Here is a 22,139-nt window from a genome sequence, read left to right as displayed (position 1 = left end):
GTGTGTGTCCATCCATGTGCCGGGTTATAGTGCACCCTCAAGTTTAGTTGCAGAGTACCTACAATTGCACACGTATATTTCTGCGTTAGGCCTCTGCCACCCAGACTGCTGTATTCCATCAACTCCCACTGCAAGGAGGTGTTTGTGCACTCTTTTCCTCCCAGGGTGCTATACCTCATGCACTCCCACTGCATAGTGGTGAATTCTCATCAGTGCGTACCCAGACTACAGGACCCCATCCACTCCCAGTGTCCGGAGGCGAGTGCCCAGTGTACATTCCTACGCACTCAGGTTGCTGCACACAATCCACTGTCACAGCCCAGAGGTGACTTCTCGTTGCTCCGGAAAGAAGCTTCTCTGCTCACCTTGTGCCACCGGCGTGTTTCAAAGAGGGTCCACCACGTGCCGAAGAAACATTCTCATGCATTGTTATAATGGCCACGCATCATTGCAGATTCCTCAGATGTTGAGCTTTGGTGGTGTTGGGAGGGGGGTGGCGGGGGGACGCCAATTCGTGAAACAGAACCTGTTAGATAAAAAGGAAGATAAGATTGTGCGTCATTTCTTCATCAAAGGAAAGAGGAAGAAAGAGAGTGAGAGAGTGACACTGAAAAGAATATTCGCAGCTCACCTTTCTGTCACTGGTGTGTCTCCCAACATGTGCCGGGTCATAGTGCACCCTGAAGCTCCACATCGAAAAGATAGTAGAGAATTAGTAATTGTAGAAAAGTCAAATATGCAGGAATAAAAAGATGGAGGCGGTAATTCTGTTGATTTCAATTGATCCTCAGAACATGTGTTGTATGTAGCAAATTTAAAGCAAGAATGACTGAACACCTGTAAATTTCTACTACTCAACCTTCTAAGATTCAAAACATATCATCCCGAAAGCGATGTAAAGCAGCCACGAGCTGTGACACGAATGTCACACTGGTGTCTACATACTTTGATGCTCGCAACACACCATACCTCCTTAAAAACAAGCTTTTGCAATACAATAGGTGTCGAATTACTTAAAGTTTGAGCTATTGGCATTGCTAAATAATGCAACACCAATAGTTTAAACTTTAGTAATGTGAGACCTATTGCATTGCAAATGCTTGTTCTATTCTAATCTTGAACTTAAAGTGATATAGCAGAAACCATTATGTATGTCACAGATTCTTTAAGAGGAATAACACGAAGGAAGATGTTATGATTGGTAATTGCCACTATTTTAATGTGGAGTAGAATAACACTACACTCTCACACCCCTCCCCTCCTCTATTAAAAACACAACCATCTGCACAGTTTCAACTATTTTAATGGGCTTCCAATGATCAACAATTAGTAGAAGTAGTAATGTTTTCCATCTAGTTATAGAAAACAAGTGGTGCGCAGCATTACATGTGGTTTCAATCATCACGCACGTGTCTGGGCATGATAATTGAAACCCCATGTCGTATTGGACTCTATTACACACAGAAAGCACGTGATAGACACCAATAGGCCACGGGTGGAGCAATGCGCCCGCCTCTGGCCAATTGCATGCAGTCTTTTAGAATAAGTCGCACGCAAAGGCCAATGGGGTAGCACGGAAGGAAAGCGGCATGCACGACCGTGTGCGATTCGTAGGTTAGGTTCATATTCCCATTTTTTCACGTACAAAATGTCTCACGCTGCATGAGCACTGCTGTGCCCTGCAACGAAGGCCCGAGCTGTACTGCGCACAGCAACACAGGCGCGAGTCCTAAAAGGATTGTTAAAGGAAAGGTTGTCAAATTAAGATGGTAAATTTAAGGGTACATAGTATAAAAAAAAAATACTCATCTACTTTGCTACACATGTGGGAGCGAAGGACATTTGACCGACTATAAAAACTTTCCTGCTATTGAAAAAAAAAATCAAAATGCAATAAGACAGGGTATATAGGACTGCGTAAGGCTAACTCGCTGTGTCGCCTTTTTGTATCCAGTCTGCTGCACCCCATCTATTCCCTCCGGTGCGCACCCAGGCCTCACTGCTCACCTTTTCGCGGACAGGGCACCTTCTACTTCATGCTGTCCCGCTCTGCCACAAAGAAGTCTCACATTTGGTGCTGAATCTTGATATTACTATAGCAAAGGACATACTTGTGCACCCATGATCATCGCATGTTGCTCACCCGCTCAGTCCTTGCGGTACCACTAACTCAGTGACCAAAGAGGCCACGCACGTGGTGATGTTCCCCCCTGTTCTGCAGTTCGGGCCTACATGAGGCGTCCAAACCACCAGGATGGGCCATCACAGCGCTTGCGATGGGAGCAACTCTGAAATGGCGTAGAGCATGTGCGCCCGGCTTTTTTTATTGGTAGGGTCACGTGTGTTGTGACGCCTGTGCTGGATGGGTGCGTTGTGGGTGTAAACCAGCCATGAGGGAGTGTGTGTGTGCCGTTCTGAGTACTAGACCTGGAACTAGCAAATCACTACAATGAAAATCTGGGCAATGTAGTGTTGTTGTGTTTTCCTGTAAGCATAAGCGGAGTGGGCTGGCCTGATGTCTGCCAGTGCTGCTCGAGGCTGTGAACAATGACTCCGTATCTATGGATATGGCTCCGTCGTGAGCTATATGAGAAATCACCTGATTTGGGTGTCTGTGTTGTAGTGCTGCCGTCACCCGAGTCTTATACGCAAATGTGTCATTATGTTTGTGAAGTCCCACAACATGGCCAACATGGAAGGTACGGGAAATCACTGACCCTACATTCATCCATAGTTCCATACATAAAAGATGGTGGACATGACGCATTTCTGCGAATATGAATGTTTGTTGTACATTCAGTGGAGTGTTGTAGCTGTAGTAATACAGGGCTATGAAAGCTTTAGGTTGCAGTTTTTGGCACATGAAGGGCAGCTAATATATACACTTATGTGGTAATTCGGGTATACTGTTGAACTTGGTACTGGAAATCAGTGTTCGAGCCTCAGAGTCGCGTCCACATCCTGTTATTGTAGGTAAATCACGTAATCTCTGCGTGCCTGCAAATGTACTGTAAATACGGTGCTCAGGTACTTGAAAAAGTTTTGGGTCTACTTCACGCTATATAAATATGCTACAAAAAAAAACCTCCAGCAATGGAAGACACTTATAAATTTACTATACACTTTGGTTGCAGTACTCTAATGATCCACTTTCTACGTTCGTACTTGTAGAATGAGCGAGAGAAAGTTACATAACCAACGTTTTTCCTACTGCCAGAGGTAAGATGGTTCCATACGCTGTTTACAGTACAATGTAATGTGGTAGGGCCCAGGGGCAGCATTTTACAAACATAATGAATACGCAGACACAGATAGATAGTTGGATTGGGTACGGGCACGTGCGCTCGACTCCATTTTATTACCAGGGTCACATGTCTAGTGATGTCTGTGCTGGGTGAATGTGGGGTGAGTATAAGCCAGCCCTCTGGAAATCTTTGCTGTTGCTAAAAGTACAATAGTAATCATCATATCATACACAGATATTCCTTCATGAACAGTTTATGACTTGTGCTGCACAAAGGTAGGAGCACTACATGTGAAATAATACACAACAGATTCTATTGTAAAGAGTTCATGACCTGTGGTGCGCTGAGGTAGCGGTGGCTTGTGTGGAACTTGCAATGATGCGTGGTCCAGGCAGGCCGCACTGGTAGCAATGTCTTTTGCCTATTGAATTTTGCCTTAGTAAGGCCACCTGGCAATTTTTTATAGTGCACTGAGTTAGTGGTACGTCTGGCGCTTAGCGTGCATGCAATATGCGACAATGCGTGATCCGAGCGGGCTGCACTGGAAGCATTGTTTGTTTCCTACTGGACTGTATCATTTGTAATTGAGATTCAAATAAAAGATGAAACATGTATGGAATACATTGTCAAAATATGTAGGTTTCAGAGACATTATAGTTCAAATTGTGAGCTGTGCTGTCCACAGTGTAGACTGCCATTCAGTGTTCCTTTGAACTTGCAGGATGAATTTGGGTATTCTACTAAACCTATAACTGATATAAAAGAAGTTTTTGAAGGAAGGATTCTAAAGAGATATTGTGTAGGCTTGAGGGACGTTATACTTAGTTTGGTACTGCACTCTGCAAATAATGAATGAAAATTCACATTTTTTTTTAAAATAAATTTATTTCGACTTTTTTGAGTCATAAAAGTACATAGGTTAGAATAGAACAATTTAGGTTAAACATCCATATTTTGATTTACGATTGTGGCAATAAAAAAACGACAAAGAATAGCAGAGGCCGAAGCATTCACAAAATTCATACAGGTTAGCATTTAGGGCCCAATTATTTAAAAAGATAAATTAATATAAAAATAATTAAAAAATCTATTAAACATTTATATTCGGGCCGATTAAAAACAAGCTAAAACTTCAGATAGAAAATACAAAGTAATCTTAATGCCTATACATCGATTTCTAAAGATCGCCCTCTCTTTATCCACATTTTCTGCAAAAATTTAGACATTGCAATAACAAGTAGTGGTTTCATCTCAGATTTCAAAATTCTTAATATAGCTGGATAATTTCTTATGCCTAGGTTCCTACATACTTGTATGATCCATTTTTTCCTAGCCTTCTCATAGGCCGGGCAAAAAAAGACCACATGGGCTTCTGTTTCTTCTTTCATGTGACACCCAGGGCAAAGGTAACAGGAATCATCTCACCACTTATTTGTTAATGCAAATAGCGGAAGGCTGCCATATCTGAATTGAAGGTAAAGCCTCCTTGTCGACGAACGATATATAATATCCAGGGCTTGTTCAAAGGAGTAGTAGCTAGATTTATGATTCAGAAACACCCAAGTCAAGCTTACGATGGGATACACTAGGCTTAAAGACAACAAATTATGATCTTTCAGGATTTTGGATAAAGTTTTTTTCGGGGTAATTGCACATGCTTCTTCCGGAGTTGCCCAAAGATCTTCTCTCCAAATTGCCTTACAGGAGTCCTTTACGAAAGACAGCCAAGGTATTCTTCTGACTGCTCCTGGTAACTGTAGGAACGACCTGAGCTCCTCCCTGTAGTGGCTTAGCTCCTCAGTACTCCAAAGCCAGCGCCAGTATAACAATGGTCGGCTTTAGATAATATCCGCCGCAGGGAGGACACCGAGGTCCATCCTTAGTGGGACCAATGGGTATTAGTTGGCAACGCTGCGATACTTTGGAGGAATTTGGTTTCAGTTATCGTTAATGTTTTAGTTTTACTGTGCCCCCAAAGTTCCGCCCCATATAAAGCTGCGGAGCGGGCTTGCACTTTGTAAATCTCCAGTAGTGGACTTATTGCCTTGATGAACAGCCATTATTAATTTTCCTTATCCCACCTATAGTCTGTGTAAGCCTCAGGTTTGCCTTTTTGATTTGGGGGATCAAGGCCATTTTATCATTCAGAGTCAGTCCAAGATATTCAAAGACCCTGACACGCTCCAATGGAATATCATTCATGGTTGGTTCCGGGTAGGAAGACGGTTTGGCGCTGAACACCATATATTTTGTTTTATTGATGTTAACTTGGAGTTTCCTCTTTTTACAAAAATCAGTACATTCCCTTAATACTCTCTGCATCCCCATGGGTGACTTTGAAAGGAGCAGGGTATCATCCGCAAACATTAATGCTGGAAATTTGCGGGAACCCAATTTTGGGGAATCCAGATCTTTAGCTTGATATAGGTCTTCCACTAGACCATTGAGGAAAAGCGAAAAAAGGGTTAGCGCCAGTACACAACCCTGACGGACCCCCTTATCAACCGGAAATGGGGCCGTCAGCTGTGCATCTTTTCCGTACCTCACTCTGGCAAAAGTGCCTTCATGAAAGCGTTGCAGTTGTAAACAGAGGTAAGGGGGAACCCCCATAGTGTAGAGAATCTTACATAGTTGTTCTCGATCAACCATGTCAAAAGCTGACTTTAGGTCAACGAATGTGAGATATAAACTCCCCTGTTCAAGTATAACATGCTTCCAGTAAATCAGCTGTAACCTGAATAGTTGATCCACTGTGGACATCTTGGCCCTGAAGCCTGCTCGAAGAGGGGTCAATATGGCCTGTTCTTCAATCCATTACTGCAGTCTCCCCAACAGTAATCTCCCATACAGTTTTTGCGGGACATCGATAAGGCTGATAGGCCTATAGTTCGAGGGTTCCAATGGGGATCCCTTTTTGTAGATTGGGACGATCTCAGCACCAGCCCATGTCGGCGGCGAAGAGAGACCGTACTGAATTGCATTAAAAAGTGCTACAAAGAAGGGGCCCAAATTAGCTGTTCACTTTTAAATAAGTCACCCGGGATTTTATCCAATCCTGGGGCTTTGTTAGGTTGCAGTTTGGCCAGGGTAGATTCCACCTCTCCCAATTCAAATGGGGGTGCATCGAGTAAACTTCCGGGATTAAAATTACAAACTGAAGTGTTATTTGAATTTGACTCTAAAAGGGAAGTAGAGTACAGACCTTTAAAATGGATGTATGACATTACAACGCATGCTTTTACCACGCATGCTTTTACATCGCAAGTTTTACAACGCATGCCTTTACAACGCATAGCGCTTTGGGGTGCTGGATAGTGAATAGTTTAATTTACTATTCCAACTCCAGTCTCCGTGGACACTAGGGAAGGTGTTGGATAGTAAATTAAATCTATTCCCTATCCTAGAGCGCCTCCCAGAGCAATGCGTTGTAATGGTTTGCGTTGTAAAAGTTGCGATGTAAAAGCATTGCCTGGTAAAAGTTGCGTTGTAAGTGATGTTTCCCCTTTAAAATACGAGAACCAAGTGCACTCATCAATGTTGGGGTCGAGTGTAGCTCTGCCCTCTATTTTCCCATGGTGGACAAGATTCCAAAAGCTTTTGCTGTCCTTGTGCTCAAGGGCCCTCTTGATTTCTTGCCACCTGGCAGTTTCCCATTCAATTTTGGCATTCTCTATGGTACTCTTATGGACCTTTCTGGCTTCCCTGATACGTGAGTGGTCGGACCCCTTCAGTTCTTTCAAGAGGGCCTGTTTCGCTAACCTGCATGCTTTTGTGTACCAGGAATTCCTGGGGTCTCCAGTTCTAACACTATTCGTGCCACTCCTATAAAAGAAAGCAGCCAGAGCCTCAGTAAGTGTGTGGTGTAGGTTTCCTATTCCATTATCAAAATCAGGGTACTGTTGTTTCCCTACCAGATCACTAACCCTTTCTAGTACCGGAATGATACTAGCATACAATTTGGGCAATGATTCCTCTGACTCAATTACCTTAGTCCATCTTATCCGCCTCCCTCCCTCTACAATGGTCAGATTATTTTGAAACTTCTCCTTACCAATGTTATTAGTCCCAGACCATTTGCAGTCCCAAGTCATGACAAGAGGGTTATGGTCGCTCTCACATCTTTCTCCTATAGCAAAATCCCTCACCTTTTGCCATAGGTCCATACTAATCATGATATAGTCAATGGTCGAGGACTGGCCGTGTCTCCCAAACGTCGGACGACTGGCTATCACTTGGAAAGCGACCATTACAAGCCCTTAATGCAAAGTTCAGTGTCAAAGATGTTATCTGGAGGGCTAACGGAGTAGATCGACTGGTGGAATTCATGTTTAGAGGGGGGATAAACCAGATGGAGTCCTCTTCCTCAGTGATCCGAAATATGTCACCTACTAACGGCTCAAACTGACAATTAAAATCGCCACAAATTATAAGTTTAAAATTTCCTACCAGACTGGCTAAGAGATTTGTCAGACTGGTGATTGCCGGCGAGATCCCATCATACTTCATCGGGCGGGAGTAGATATTTACGATTGAAAATGTTTGGGAATTCTTGCAAGTCAGGGTAATACAGGTTATGTCTGGTGAATGCGTGTCAATTCGCTTAACCATACAACCAAGATCTATAGCAACCCAAACACAGAGCCCCCCCAGATGGTCTTCCCCTTGGGCCCTTAACAGCCCCCTCGCAATAAGCCACAAAACCTGCCCTATATTTTGGTTCTATCACCCACGTTTCCTGGAAAACACATATGTCATGGGTGTCAATGTATTCCCCCCAATCTGGCTGGTCAAATTTAGAGGTGAGACCAGTTATGTTCCAGGACAATATTTTTGGACCGGCATTGGTTCCCTGCTCTGGAAGCCCTTCTACTCCCCCAGTCGGTAAGCTGGGTGTATCGACATATGGTATGTTACTCTCTGTAGTCAGGTTCCTCGGTATGCCTGTTTCAAATAGGGGCAACACATCAGTACCTTCAACTGCAATCCGCTGGACCCCTACCGGGCTGTAGGCAATTTCTTCAACTGTGGGTGCACTTCCTTTGATATTTGAATCAGGCCATACAGGGTTCAAAAGTTCTTCAATAGAACCCATAGTTAAATCTGATTTCTCTTCCGGGCCCTCCTTAGATGACTTATGGTTCTGAATACACCCAGATAAACACAGTTCTTTTATATGGGTTGTGCTCCTATTTATATCTTTATCTAATCCTGGGTGCAATTCATCAACCAATAAAGATTGATCCATTTCCTGTCCTCTAAGTCAGTCTACTCCCTCCATCTCATACAATTCTGTAAAACGATTAAAGGTAGGTACAGAAAAGCTAGCTTTAAACCCTTCCAAGTCCCCCACACCTTGCATTCTCGGGGGTTGTACTGTGGTTGTGTTGCGTGGGACAGGGGATAGAAGTGGCTCAGATCAAAAGCAATAATATCTCTCCAATCCCTTTGAAAGTATTCGTCAGTAATAAAGCCAACCACTCGTCTGTCCCTAAAGTTAACTACGATAGAGTCCCCAGGTATATCCTTAGTTCTTTGCCCCACCCAGCTTACCCTTCTTACAAACATAACTTCCCCGTTGAAGCAACCTGGGAGGGGCCTATTCTTGTTTAACCAGAAAGTTACTTTGTTCTTTAATTCATGGTAGCTTTCTGTTTTTCCTTCTTTTAACTCTGGAATACCAGTGAGCACAGCAACATAGGTAGAGGACTCCGGGGGCAAGTCGATGCGCTTTAAAAGGGATTTTTCATAAACCTCATTAGTGGTTGCTCTATCAGTTAAGGGGGCCTTTTTAGATAGCTCTTCTATATTTTGTGTGCCTTTTTGGGCCTCTTTTCCATACTTACAAAGGTTTTTCTCTAGATTGGCCCTTTCATTTTCTAGAGTAGAAGATGGACGATTATCAGAAGAGACCACAGGGATGGAGGTGGCAAGCACCGGGGAATGGGATGTAGGAGCTATTACGACAGGAACCTTCTTGGTGCTTACTCCAAAGGTGTTGTCGCTCATAGTTCCCTCTACCTGTAGTTTTAAAGCCTCAAAGTTTTCAATGGTGGATTGCTCAAACTTCTCCAGCCTCTCGCCAATTAACCTTGTTCTTTCAAGGAGAGGTAAAATAAGAGACTTTACTAATTGGCCTATTTGGTTAATGGAGTCCTCAGATAATTGTGCCAGATTGGTGGTTAAATCTACCACCATTTTATTCGGGGTTGCGGTATTGAGCGCTGAAGATTGCACCGTTATCGGTTGTATACTAGATTCAATAGTCAGCACTTCCTTTGTAGTGGTAGGTTGTGCACTAGAGACTTTCGACATCTTAGGGCATCTCCCTTTCTGTGCCCCCCGTTTCCGTTTGGCGGTGTTCACCTTTTTTCCCCCATTTATCTTTATTCGGGAACCTGGGGTTACAGTATTTGTTATATCCACGTTTGTGGTTGGACTTATTGACACAGGAGAGCAAGTTCTACTTAATCCAGATGTGTCTGCCACATTCCCCTCTACATTTTCTAAAATTTGTTCTGGACGTAAGAGTCGGTTTCTGTCAGTGTTCCCCTCTTGTTGATCTGGAGATGGCACTAGCATTAGAGGGCCTAGTGAGTAACGACTGTTATACATTGGCTCAGCAGATGAGCGGCGCTCGGTGTGTGCAATTTCTCCTTCAAGTACAGAAGTGGCCCTGACGATAAATTGATCGAGTGTCCCGCTTATACTGCCGCCCACCCCCGCTCCCTTCCTTCTCCCAGAATGAGTTGCCATTGAGCTATAAGAATATACTTTCACTCCCCCAATGTCAGTGTCTTGATCAAACTCAAGGAGGCAGCCCCAAGTAATAATAGCAGCCTCTAACAGGTCTAACAGTACTCAAAACGGGTAGCTCAGCCCAACACCGATTCACAGGGGAGTGCCTAAAGTCACAGTATATCAAAATAAAGCTGTGGTAGCTATATTTGGAAGGCACGATAAGATATGAATGGTGGTTTAGTCCTCAATAATCCTGTAACAATGGTTAGAGGCAGATAATATAATACACTTTGGCTTAACGAGAGAGTCAGAATGTTACCCTTGTATTAAGCAGAGTCTGGTCCTCTTGTAGTCTCTTCAATGAAATGCTCAGAGAGGGGGCCCAGCCCGGCCTCCTCTGGCCTCTGACGGCCGCAGACGGCCCCGCCCTTGTCCCGGGATGCTCCCGCGCAGAGGGTGCCTGGATCAGTTATATGTCACGTGCAGTGACCTGTAGGCGGGGCTGACCAGGTATTGTAGATCAAGCAGGGATTCCTGGTACTTCGAGTCCCTGCTAGCGTTCAGCGCAAGATCTCTTTCTTGTCATGCTCACCCTCAGGGCACAGGCAGCAATGGAAGACCAGGTAGGAACACTCTCCCGGTTCAAACAACGAAGCGGCACCCGCGAAGCGGCACCCACGAAGCGGGTTTGCGGCAAGATGTGGGCTTAGAACAGCTTCTCCTCTCCTCCCACAGCGTCCTCAGGGTACATACAACAAGGGCTCCTCTCCTATTAGCAATGCGGCTCCCCTCAATTTGGTCACAGCAAGAAGCAAGCAACACGGAAAGGTAGCCATGTTTCTCTGCAATTTTCACTTTTAAGCCTTGATTTCAGGGATAGGTGTTGGTAAGTCCATCGTGCTTCAGGTGACTATCAAGAGGTCCTCAGACTCCTTCTGACCTCCAAAATACAAATACCTCCCGACTCCAGACGGAGGATCTTAAAAATTCCTCTGTCTCGCTTTTGACTCTTAGGGGCTCAATAAACGACAGCAGTAAGAATCTTGTTGACATGTTACGAATCTAGGAGGGGGCTCGGGACTGTGTTGTACTATAAGTCTTGCAATTGGTTGAACTCTGGACAATTTAATTGTGAGCTCTGATGACCTCAGTGTAGGCAGGAGGCAACGGATAGCAAGGACCCACGACCAAGTGGCGTTGAGTAGAGCTGAACAGTATTGGTAATTTAGCATGTGTGCAGCGAGCGATAATAAGTGGTGCACTGAGTTAGTGGCACCTGAAGCAAGGTTCTGTGGAGCCGACGATGATTCGTGGTCCAGGCAGGCCACACTGGCAGCAATGTTTTTTGCTTTGTGAATTCTACCTTAATAAGGGCATGTGTTGATGATTTATGGTGCACTGAATTAGTAGTACCTTCAGAGCTTAACGTGTACGTACCCTGCGATGATGCGTGGTCCAGTGGGAGGCCTTACTCGGACCAATGTCTTTTGTCTATTGAATTCTGTATCAATTCGATTTTTGAGTGGTAGTATCCCTCATTGCTGACATAAAACTGTTCACTTGTTTTTGCGATGATTTATGGTACACTGAGTCAGTGGTACCGCTGGCGCTCAGCGTGAGCGCACCCTGCGATGATGCGTGGTCCGGACGGGCCACACTGGGAGCAATATCTACAGTCTAAAGAATTGTGCCTTAATAGGGCCACGTGGCGATGACTTGTGGTGCAGTGAGTTAGTGGTACCTGATGAACTCAGCGTGTGCGCACCCTGCGATGATGCGTGGTCCAGGCGGGCCGCTCTATTACAATGTGTCTTGGCTACAGTACTACACAGACATAGAGGAATACTTTTTATCAATCCTTTAACAAAATCTGAGGACATAGAGTACAATTGTCTCTGCCTTAAATAAAGCAAGGCTGAATTTCATGCTGTCCGTAGTGTAGATCCAAAGCTGAATTCAAGTTGTGAACCCTGCTGTCCACAGTGTAGATTGAAGGCAGTAGTCAGCACAGACATCAAAGAATACTTTTTGTCACATCCTTTAACAAAATCTGAAGACATGGAGTACAATTGTGTGTGCCTTAAATAAAGCTAAGCAGAATTTCATGTTGTCCGTAGTGTAGATCCAAAGCTGAATTCAAGTTGTGAACCCTGCTGTCCGCAGTGTTGGTTGAAGGCAGTAGTTAGCATAGACATTGAAGAATACTTTTTGTCACTTCTTCTTCACAAAATTCGAGGACATAGAGTACAGTTCTCTGTGCAATTAATAAATAAAGGCTGAATTCAAGTTGTGAACCTTGCTGTCCACAGTGTAGATCGAATGCAGTAGTCGATACAGACATAAGTCTATGGTGCTGTGTGCTGCGTTCGCAGGGGGCCTGTGTCAAGGAGGCCCGCGGTCATGGTGGCAGCCTCGTGGGAGGGTGAGACCGCCGCTCTGGCAGAGTCTTTTGTCTTCGCACAAGTGAACCACGCCCAAGGCGTGAACTATGTATTTATATTCTTATGCTGGAGTTGCGTATGTTGGACCAACCCACTCCGCTTCTGCTTTAAGGGGGGACAACACAGCTACATGACCGAAATATTCCAGAGTGTCTGAGATAATATGGTTGCGTCCACTGTGCAGTACACTACACGTATCAATACTATATCTCCACATGGAAAAGTTTTTTGTTTGTATAGCATGTCACAGGTACACTTGGGATTGTGTAAATTATTGTTGATTTGTGAACATTCAGCTATTGTGCGGTTGAGGGGATATGGGGTTTTGGAAAGGTCCGTTGTCCTGTTTTGCGCTGCCTCTGAGGTAGTAGAGGGGGAGGGGCCGGGGGTGGTGGTGACGCTGGGTGTTGTGGTTTTGTTGGGTGTCAGAGGTGGAAGATTAGTACCTCTATCACATATTTGTCTTTAAATATGGGTGTGAATTGGATGTAATTCACGCAGTAGATAGTCGACCTCCTTACACCAGTTAAATGTTGATGTTAATTTGCTACTGGTAAGTGAAGCTATCGCCTTTTATTTTAGGTAGCATTGTAGATTTGGCTGGTTGTGGAAAATATGGGGACGTGGTATTTTTTTGTTTTTTTTCTACGGGAACGCCTAGTTTGTATATCATCAACGTTAGTTGTGGTTCTGGTTTGTGGCGATTTTGTTGGAGGAAGGAATCAATTGAAGAGAAACAGATATGCTTAATGAACATTATAATTAGAAAATAGCGTTTAAAAAACCTTTGAAATTTACTGAAAAAACCATAGGTTTCAGGTATGTTATAGTTAGAAATTATCATTTAAAAAACCTTTGAACTTCACTGAAAAAACCATAGGTTGCAGGGGTGTTATAGTTAGCTGGACATTTCACTCATATAAAACCATTGAAATTCCTCCGTTATAGTTAGTTGTACTAAATGTAACTCGCGCGCCCGCAATCCACTGCTGATGATGTCACATATTACATAATTAATGACATAGTCAGTGGCATCACTGATGACACCACTGATGACTTCTCAAATGACTTCACTGATGACATCATCCAGTGAATGTGGTTTGGTTCGTTATTTAAATATGTATTATATATATAGCAATCTGCATTGAAGAATGAGTGGATATATCTGGAGGGAGGATTTAGTAGCAGTGTGATTGACTGTTTACTCCGAGAGAACAATCAATGCAAATCGCAGAAAAGTGCTGGACACACCCAGGAAATTATGTAATGGGTGTGACAGGCTGCATACTAGAAGTGTGCAAGTTTGTTTCACTTTCACTTACAGTCCGTTGTGGTGGGTGTGAGAGGTGGTGTTGAGAGTGACTGGTGGTTTGGAGCAATTTTTGGTCTTGTCGGTGTTTGGTCTGTCCCTGTCTTGCATCAATTGTGTAGCTTTTGAGTCTTTCTGTAGTATATTGGATTAGTAATTGGCATTGCATTGCTTGTGTTATTCTTTTAAGGGATTTAAAAGATTAGAGGTAGGCATTAAGTTAAGGGGTGTTTGTTTGAGGTATATAGGGTTTAGAAGGGATTTGGTCATGTCGAGAAAGGTTGGGGGAAAATGGATAAAATGCTGGTCAGCAATGTATAGTTTGGTGAACCAGGTTGAACTCCATACGGACCTGAGCTTATGCAGAAAAAGCTATTAGCTTGAATAAGAAGCTGTATCATTGGTATTTAGCCTGGTCTAACCAGCTTGTAAGACGATTTAGATGAAAAAATGCTCCAAATGCCAATGTGGGCATTAGTTTGTTTTCAATGACTTTGCAGATTGCTATCAAATCAGGGCTAGAGAGATTTTCACTGTAAAGCAAAAGTTAGGGCCTTGGCTGATGTTGCTAGAGTCTCAATGTGAAGGGTAGGAAGGCTGCATTCATTAAGCCAGACCCCTAGGTACTTGATGCTAGGTGCTCTGCCTGTAGATTGTCCATCACCATTGCCATTGACAACTTTCTGAGTATGGCATACCATGCAGTTCACTTTGGTCAACTACTTTCAAAGTTTCATACCCATATACATTTCATTTGCTCTTCCCCTGGGGTGGGGTTGTATTGTTTCTGGTTCGGTGGTCTGATACTTATAGAAATAATGTATGTACAATGCACAAGAGATGCAATGTGTTGTTGCACTCACACTCAACACATAGGAAGCCTCTCAGCGGCAGAGGGACACATTTTCCCTTCTCTTCACTGTGTAGCATTATTCACCATTTATCGGTAAACACATGACCCCAACAAGGATTCTTGCTTACTGACATTCAAAGTTTTGAATTGGCCTTGTGCATCATTGTGTGGCACAGGTATGATGCTAATTCATGAGAAGTATGGGCATGACTATCTGGTTATCATTAGTAGTACAACCATGCACATTTATATACTGTAGAATCTCTTTAGTGTTAGCAGTGAGGTTATCATATTAGGTTGATCACATTGTCATGTTCACTGAGCAACATATATGTGGATGAATAGAACAGTGTTAAGTCCGCACATGCTTCATACATTCCATTTATAGATGGTAAGAATTAGTAAAATTAGAAACAGATTCTCACTGTGTGCCATTCAGGTAACTGCAGCTTGTTGTAATACTCTGATGTTCCATTGGGAAACAACACATTCCTCATAATACCACTGCAATTGACTTTAGCTCACTCTTCTTGAGATGCAAACAAGTGGGTTAGGGGTTTGCACTTCCACCATGGTATATGTAGTTCTTTCAGCAACAAACATACAATACTCATTTGCTTGTAAGAAAAATGCTTTATATATAAGTGTTTTGATTGAGTAATGTATGTCACTTACAAAAAGTCTATTTGTAATTGGGAGCTAATGATGACCTGACAGAGTCCATTTGGCAGACATGTCATTCAATCTGTAGAGGTGAGGAGTATTTCAGTGAAGAGGTACAAATTCACATTAGGAAAGGTAGGCTTCTTCAAAGGTCCACACAAGTGGATAAGATCAACAAGTGCACAAACAAAAACTCCAGAACTGGATTACAAAGAAGATGGGGTGATGACTAATACAGGACCACTCGAAACTGGCCTGAAGACACAGACAAAAGTTATCTGGCAGTTCGCTGATGGAAGCTGGGGAATTCCACATCTAACTCCTCTGATGTGTGTTGAGCCTCCCCTGCAGTTTGGTATGTGTGTATGGGGGGCATCTGAGGCACACACTCTTTAGGGGCAGAAGAAGTGTCTCCCATGTCCCAACCAGCTTTTGTCTGTGCCAGTAAGACAGGCAACAAATTGGTGAGAAGGGTTTGGTGGCTTGTCAAAAAGGCAGAAGTGCTGTGATTGAGGGCACTCGTTGTTGCAATGCAGGACGCATTTCTGCTTATTTGCCTGTTCGTTGGAACTGCTCTGCACCAAAGGGACCTAAGGGAGTTGGTGTCCCAGAACTGCAGCGGAGGAGGATGAGCTAGGCAGCATGCCAGCACTGCACGTACTGAAACGCGGTGGTTGCCCCCAGTGGTGTAGTCACATTTCAGCCTTTTTACCTGTTTGCTGGAACTGCTCTGCACCAAAAGGGACCTAAGGGATTGGTGTCCCAGCACTGTCGAGGAGGAGGAGGAGCTAGGCAGCACACCCGCGCTGCATGCAGTGAAGAATGCTGGTTGCCTCCCACAGTAAGGGCCGCGCCTGGGCAAAGCCCAGGCCAAGGGCAGACCCATCCGAGCCCATCAAAGCAGGGAAGACGCTAGGCTGGTCCACCCCTCTTAGCCTGCAGAATCGTGGAAAGAGGCCCGATCCAGTGTGTTCGGAGTACTGCAGTGCAGTAACATCTGCCAGAGTGTGGTTAACAAGCAAGTGCTCTTCGTACAACAGCTCTGTGGACCTTACCACCGCCACCTGAGCAGGTATGAGGAGTAGCATTGTCGGCTTGGCTCAAGACAGAAGGGGGCTGGATCTGTAAGGAGGTGCGTGACATTGCAATACTTTTATAGTGTGTCATTAATCTCCCTCCACCAGGTGATAGTGGGAAAACATAATGGGATGGCGGTAGGCACACCCGCGATGCAAGGTACCACAATGGACGCATTCCTCGTAAGAGCAGTGGGGATCATTGACAAGGAGCTCAAGCTTGTCACCCGCCAGCTGTCCCGCTCGCCAGTTCCTTGTCCTCAACGAGCCTACTTAACACTGCAAGGGTTAGTATAGATCAGCCCGAAGGCCCTGCAATGCCCACAGAATTAGCTCCGGACTCTCTTTTCCCTTGTTCAAGCACCGTCAGACAAGGGGCCCACGTAATATCTGGCATGGGTAGGGAGGTGGTCCCAACCATAGGGCTGGACTCAGCATCTTGCCGAGTCACTCTCAAGGATGCGGAGCCCACCCCCATGTCAAGGAGCTCCAGTGAGGAGAGGGCCTGGAACTGGGTTAGGTAAAGGAGTCAAAAGGAAAGGCCCTTTGTCTGCAAGTAAAGTAACACAGCTCAGGGCAGATCGATTGGTGCTAGGGAAAATAACAGGCCAGGGAGAACTGGTGGTAATGATGGAAGGCTGGCTGGAGTCATTACTTGCAATTATGGACATTAAACTAGACCCCATTTTGCAATGCCTAGCCTCTATTGAATAGGAGCTCCTAAAGTCGCACCAGGACATGTCAGCAGAGATCTGAGCAATCCTGAGTAGGCTTGGGAGAGTGCCTGGCCCTCGACTGGACAGTGCCAGTGCAAATCATCACAGGTCTGATGGGACCAACGGGCAGGGGTCCCTACCATTCTCGAGCAACTTGCACAGCAGAGTATTCTTTCCCCCTGGCCGCTGTTGGACTCAAATCCCTGGAAGGTTGACTCCTTGGCTGTAATAGTGGAAATGGAAAACCCCTCCCGCCATCACAGGGAGAACCATTGAGTGGGGCGGGGGCTTGTCAGGAGACCAGGGCAGCTGTACATTTGGGTACAAGTCAGACACAGAGGTTACCAGTTCTAGACCTATGCCCGGAGTCAACCCCATACATAGTGCTCCTTGAAAACATCCCGGTACTACCTCAGGGTGCCACTAAAACCATTGATGAATTAAAGAGCAAAGTCCTATATTGGCTGTCTCATAACACAATTTTGGGCCTAAGGATGGAGGGAATTATTAACATGGTATGAAGAGTCTCATGGATTGGAAGGTCAGTAAATATATGTTAGGAGATTGCATTGTAATTAACTTTAATTGGCCCCATCTGGTAGACAGGGTCTTGCACTCTGCCACACAGAACAAATCCCATGGCCCCGCCACATCCATAGTAGCCCTCCCATTGGGACATTTCTATGTGTAAACTTGTGTCATGGAACACTGCTGGGATAACAAGCAAGCTTGGTGACCCTGTTTGCTGTGCCTTCATAAAAGGTTTTGATGTTGTTGCAAAGATCCTGCTCACACACAGAACTGTGCACAGAGACCCAGGACATCAGTGAATTGTGGTGTACCAGAAACTCACCTCAGTACCTAGAAAATCCCCAACCAGCTAGCATCAGTCGCACATTAGTTCTTCGTCCTATAGAAAAGTAACCAATGATTAGACAACCTAGAACATGTGACTTAGCACAAACTCAGGAATGGTGGGAAGTGAGACCACTCTTTCGTTATACTCTTATACAAGTCCACTACAGGAGTAAATAAGAGACACGTGTAAGATTAAAATATTTATTTTAACGACGTGATCTCAGGTGCAGTATCTTAGCCAACATAAGCAGACATATAATTAGAAATAATATGGTCAGCATTGTTACAATTCCATAAAATACAAAAGGAGAAATCATATTACAAGGATGTTGAAAACAGGTCTTAGAGCGCCTAGTTTTAACACCCTCCCTATATAGGAACTATGTTTATAAACTAAAGAAGGTCTTTTAGGCTTGTTTTGGGGACCCCATTACCTTTCCGCTCAGTAAGAGTAAATCACATCAGGATCAGCAAAAGCTCTCTGCATCCCTGGAAACAGAAAATCTTCCAAGTGTATGAAATCATGGCAACTGTGCAATAATAAAGGCGCCAGAATCTCAGTTGGCTCATAGCTGCCATATTGTTGTGTCTAAAAAGCGTTACTCGATCAGGTCGAACAACAGCTACCATGTTATGATAACCGTGCTGGCTTCAGCACTAACTGGGCAGACTAGGGGCACGATGTAAGTCTAGAGATGTTGAAAACAAAACCTTTTCTCATGTGTAGATCTTCACGAAGCCTAACTTAGGAAAACAGCTATTTGCAGTGTCGTGTGCAAAAGCAGCAAAAGTTAAAATGGCGTTTAAACTTCTAATAAGTCATGCTAACATAACATGCTTGCAAAGCAGGCCTTAGACCACACTACAATGTAATATGTTTCCAGGAGGTATGGATCAACACTAACAGCACCTTTCTTGAGGGTTACAAGACCTTTTTTGTGCCTGCCATTCCATCAAGGGCGGGAAGATATAAGGGTGGTCTGATTATCTTTGTTTCTCTGGCCATTCATTGCTGTATGAAGGTGTTGCCAAAGGACAAGGGTAGGCTATGTCTGTTTTTAAACAGACAGCATGACATTGAAGTTCACAACGGATTCCTTATGATTGCTGGGGACTTTAATCTTCATTTGTATGGGTATCCATCTGTGCTAAATTCTCCCAATGCAGGATGTCCACGTTGGGCGGGAATGCAATTAGTATAGAGCATACAAAGCAGGGGAACACTTTAGTGGGAGAATTTGACCTCACTATGGCAATGTGCCGGGTGGATCGTAGTGGGAGGGATCCTAATTCTACCATATCAGGGACGGGGTGTACATCTAACATTGATTTAATTTATATGTCCAACCCCTTCCTACCCTTTTTGTGAGAGTTTTTAATTGAGGAGAGTATTTACAGTGACCACAACCCCTTATGTGCTACAGTCAGTTGGTTCCAGTCAAGGAAACCCAGGAAGAAAAGAGCAATGAGATCCCTTAAGGCTACAGACAAGGGCAGAAGGTTAAGGTGCGACGAGATCACTCCAGAACCTTTCTATGAGTGCCTCACAGCTATGCCTAAATGGGAACTCAATATTTGCACCAAAGTGCTGGAAGCGCCAGGGATTATCATTGATGCATTTGCCTTTATCTCTTGTGCTATTGGGAACCTCCAAAAGACTCCAACCAGGTACCCAAATGAGCACACCCATTAATTATTCTAGAGCAGCAAGGGAATTGAGGGGGGTGTTAGGTACTAAACCCAGGGACCCAGCTCTAGTGAAAGCCTGTCAAAGTCAATATAAGGTAGAACTAACAAGGGGTAAGGTCGAATTGAGGGACGAGGCTTGGACCAAGCACGCCGAGGCTAGTACCCTAAAAAAGCAAACTGTTTTGGGACATAGTTAACAGCCCATTTCTGGTAGGAGATGCTGGACAGGCTCTTGATGCACATATAACAGAGGAGCAACGGGTTGGTCATTTTCAGTAAGTGTTTTCTAGTCAAACAGAAACTAAGTCAGTGGAATGACGGGGGCAGGAAAGACGGCCCTTGTCATCCATGCCGACGTGGTTAGAAAGGGTATCGAGAGACTGACCAGAAAGAAGGCCCCTGGACCTAATGGCATACCCCTCGACTTCTATTTTTCTAACCCTCAGTTGTGGGTGACAGTCCTCACTTCTACTATTAATGCAGTTATTAGAGAAGCCCCACCAAGCTCCTGGGCCATATCCACCGTTGTACCAATTTTTAAGAAAGGCAACAGGGATAGTACTTTTTGTTATAGTCCCATATCACTGTTGGACTCAACGGTTGAGGTGGTGGGCCATATTTTATTGGATAGGTTAGATCAGATAGTAGCAACATACTAGCTTTCGCCCTCGGAGATCGACAGTGGACCAATGCCTTAATCTGAAACAAATACACGGTTGCACTTACAGGTATGATTTACTCGACCTTCATGGACCTGTCCTCAGCTTTTGACCGGGTGATAAGCAGCAAACTATGGGAGACTTTTTGGTGTATGGGAGTAGACATTAACAGTGTCCATTTATTACAGGAGTTCCACAGGAACACTAAAGCGGTGGTTCACTATACTAACGATGGTAAAGTGACCAGTCAGTTCCCAATCCAGAGAGGTGTTCGACAGGGATGTATATTGGCCCTTTTTTATTTAATTGATATATCAATAATTTAAAGAAGGATTTGAAAGCCACACATGCAGACGATCCCCAGGTGGGCCGGCATAGCCTGCCAGTACTACTGTATGCGAATGACATGGTCCTCAAGGCCCAGACCGTAAGGGGGTTGCAAACATTACTTAACTCCATTGTGACCTTTATGGAAGACTGGGACCTATTAGAAAATAATTCCAAGTCATACTTGATGCAGATAAGTCATAGGTCAACCAAATCCTTCTATTTTAAGGTAGGGACCCTCTCTGTTCCCAAGACTAGTATCTTCTCCTACGGAGGAGTTATGTTGGATGCCTAGTTAAACTGGAGCCCTTTGACAGGGGGTCTCCTACGCACTAACTCATCCATTTTTTATTTTGCTTCCTGCTCGGGGAAAAAAGCCAATAGGCGCACCTTTGCAGATTTACATATCAAGTTGTGTATCTCAGGCACTGTATGATAGTGAGATCTGGGGTTATGCCACCCATGAGGAGCTTCAAATAATGAAAAACAGGTTCTTGAGATGGCTGTTATGCGTCCCATAGGGTACTGCTACTTATATTGTTCACAACGAATTGTGCGTGCCCTATTTGACAGAATGTTTGTCTCTCCACCCTTTGTTTTATTGGCTTATAGCTTTGTTAAGTGAAAGGACTACCATCAACAAAGAGATACTAAGAACTGCCTTTGCCTAGATGGTGCTCACCTGGTTCAACTACATATGGGAAGGATTTAGGGAACTAGGTAGGCCTGACAGCTTTTGCACCCCTGATATCTTCAGCAGGGAAGACATGCCCTGTGTAAAAAAGTCCTTATTTAGATTGCGGATGATGGAAACGGAAGAATGCGAGTTAAGGAAGCCCTTCTGCAGATACACCTTTCTGAAAACGGCTCCTTTTACGGAACCTTATCTTCTAGGGCTCCCCAGCTCACATGACAGTTTTCTATTCACCAGACTTCGCCTTGATTTATTCCATCTTCTCCTTGCTCACACTAGAGGGAGCAAGAAAGGCGAGATCCTGTTACCCTGTAGCTGTGAAGGCACCCATGCACATGACATGCTTAATTTTTTTATGTTCTGTAGTAATTATGAGGTGTCTAGATAGACCGCTTTAGTCCCTACCTTAAAACAAGCCCATTTTAAACAAGTGCAACCTGCTTTTACTTTTTCATTTATGTTTTCAGGGAGCACTGTATGGCATGTTCTTAGCTTTCTAAAGGCGGCAGTCAGGCTCAGTCCGACTTGTGATTAATCATCAGGGGTTGGGGGAAACTGGATATGGAGCCATTCTGTACTATTTCTTAATCTATTTTATTGTAGTTTTTATGTGTATTTGTGATGCATTTTTGACTTTTAGTTTTTTTTTTTACAAAAGCTGAATAAAGTTTTATTGGTGATGATGCAATGTAGGAGTCCAACTTGGGCTGCATGTATTCCAAGATGTTTTGGATTGCCCCCAGGTGGCTGGCAACTTCACTGGTGTCAGATGTAGAGGCGTGTTCTTGTTTCGCACTGCATTATGATGGTAGCAATGTCAGCTGGGGACTCATCCATCCCATGGACCCAAGTGCTGGTTTCCCTACTTCTC

Source organism: Lissotriton helveticus, chromosome 10 (genome assembly GCF_964261635.1).
Source record: "Lissotriton helveticus chromosome 10, aLisHel1.1, whole genome shotgun sequence".
Taxonomy (NCBI): domain Eukaryota; kingdom Metazoa; phylum Chordata; class Amphibia; order Caudata; family Salamandridae; genus Lissotriton; species Lissotriton helveticus.
This window is presented reverse-complemented; position numbering follows the sequence as displayed.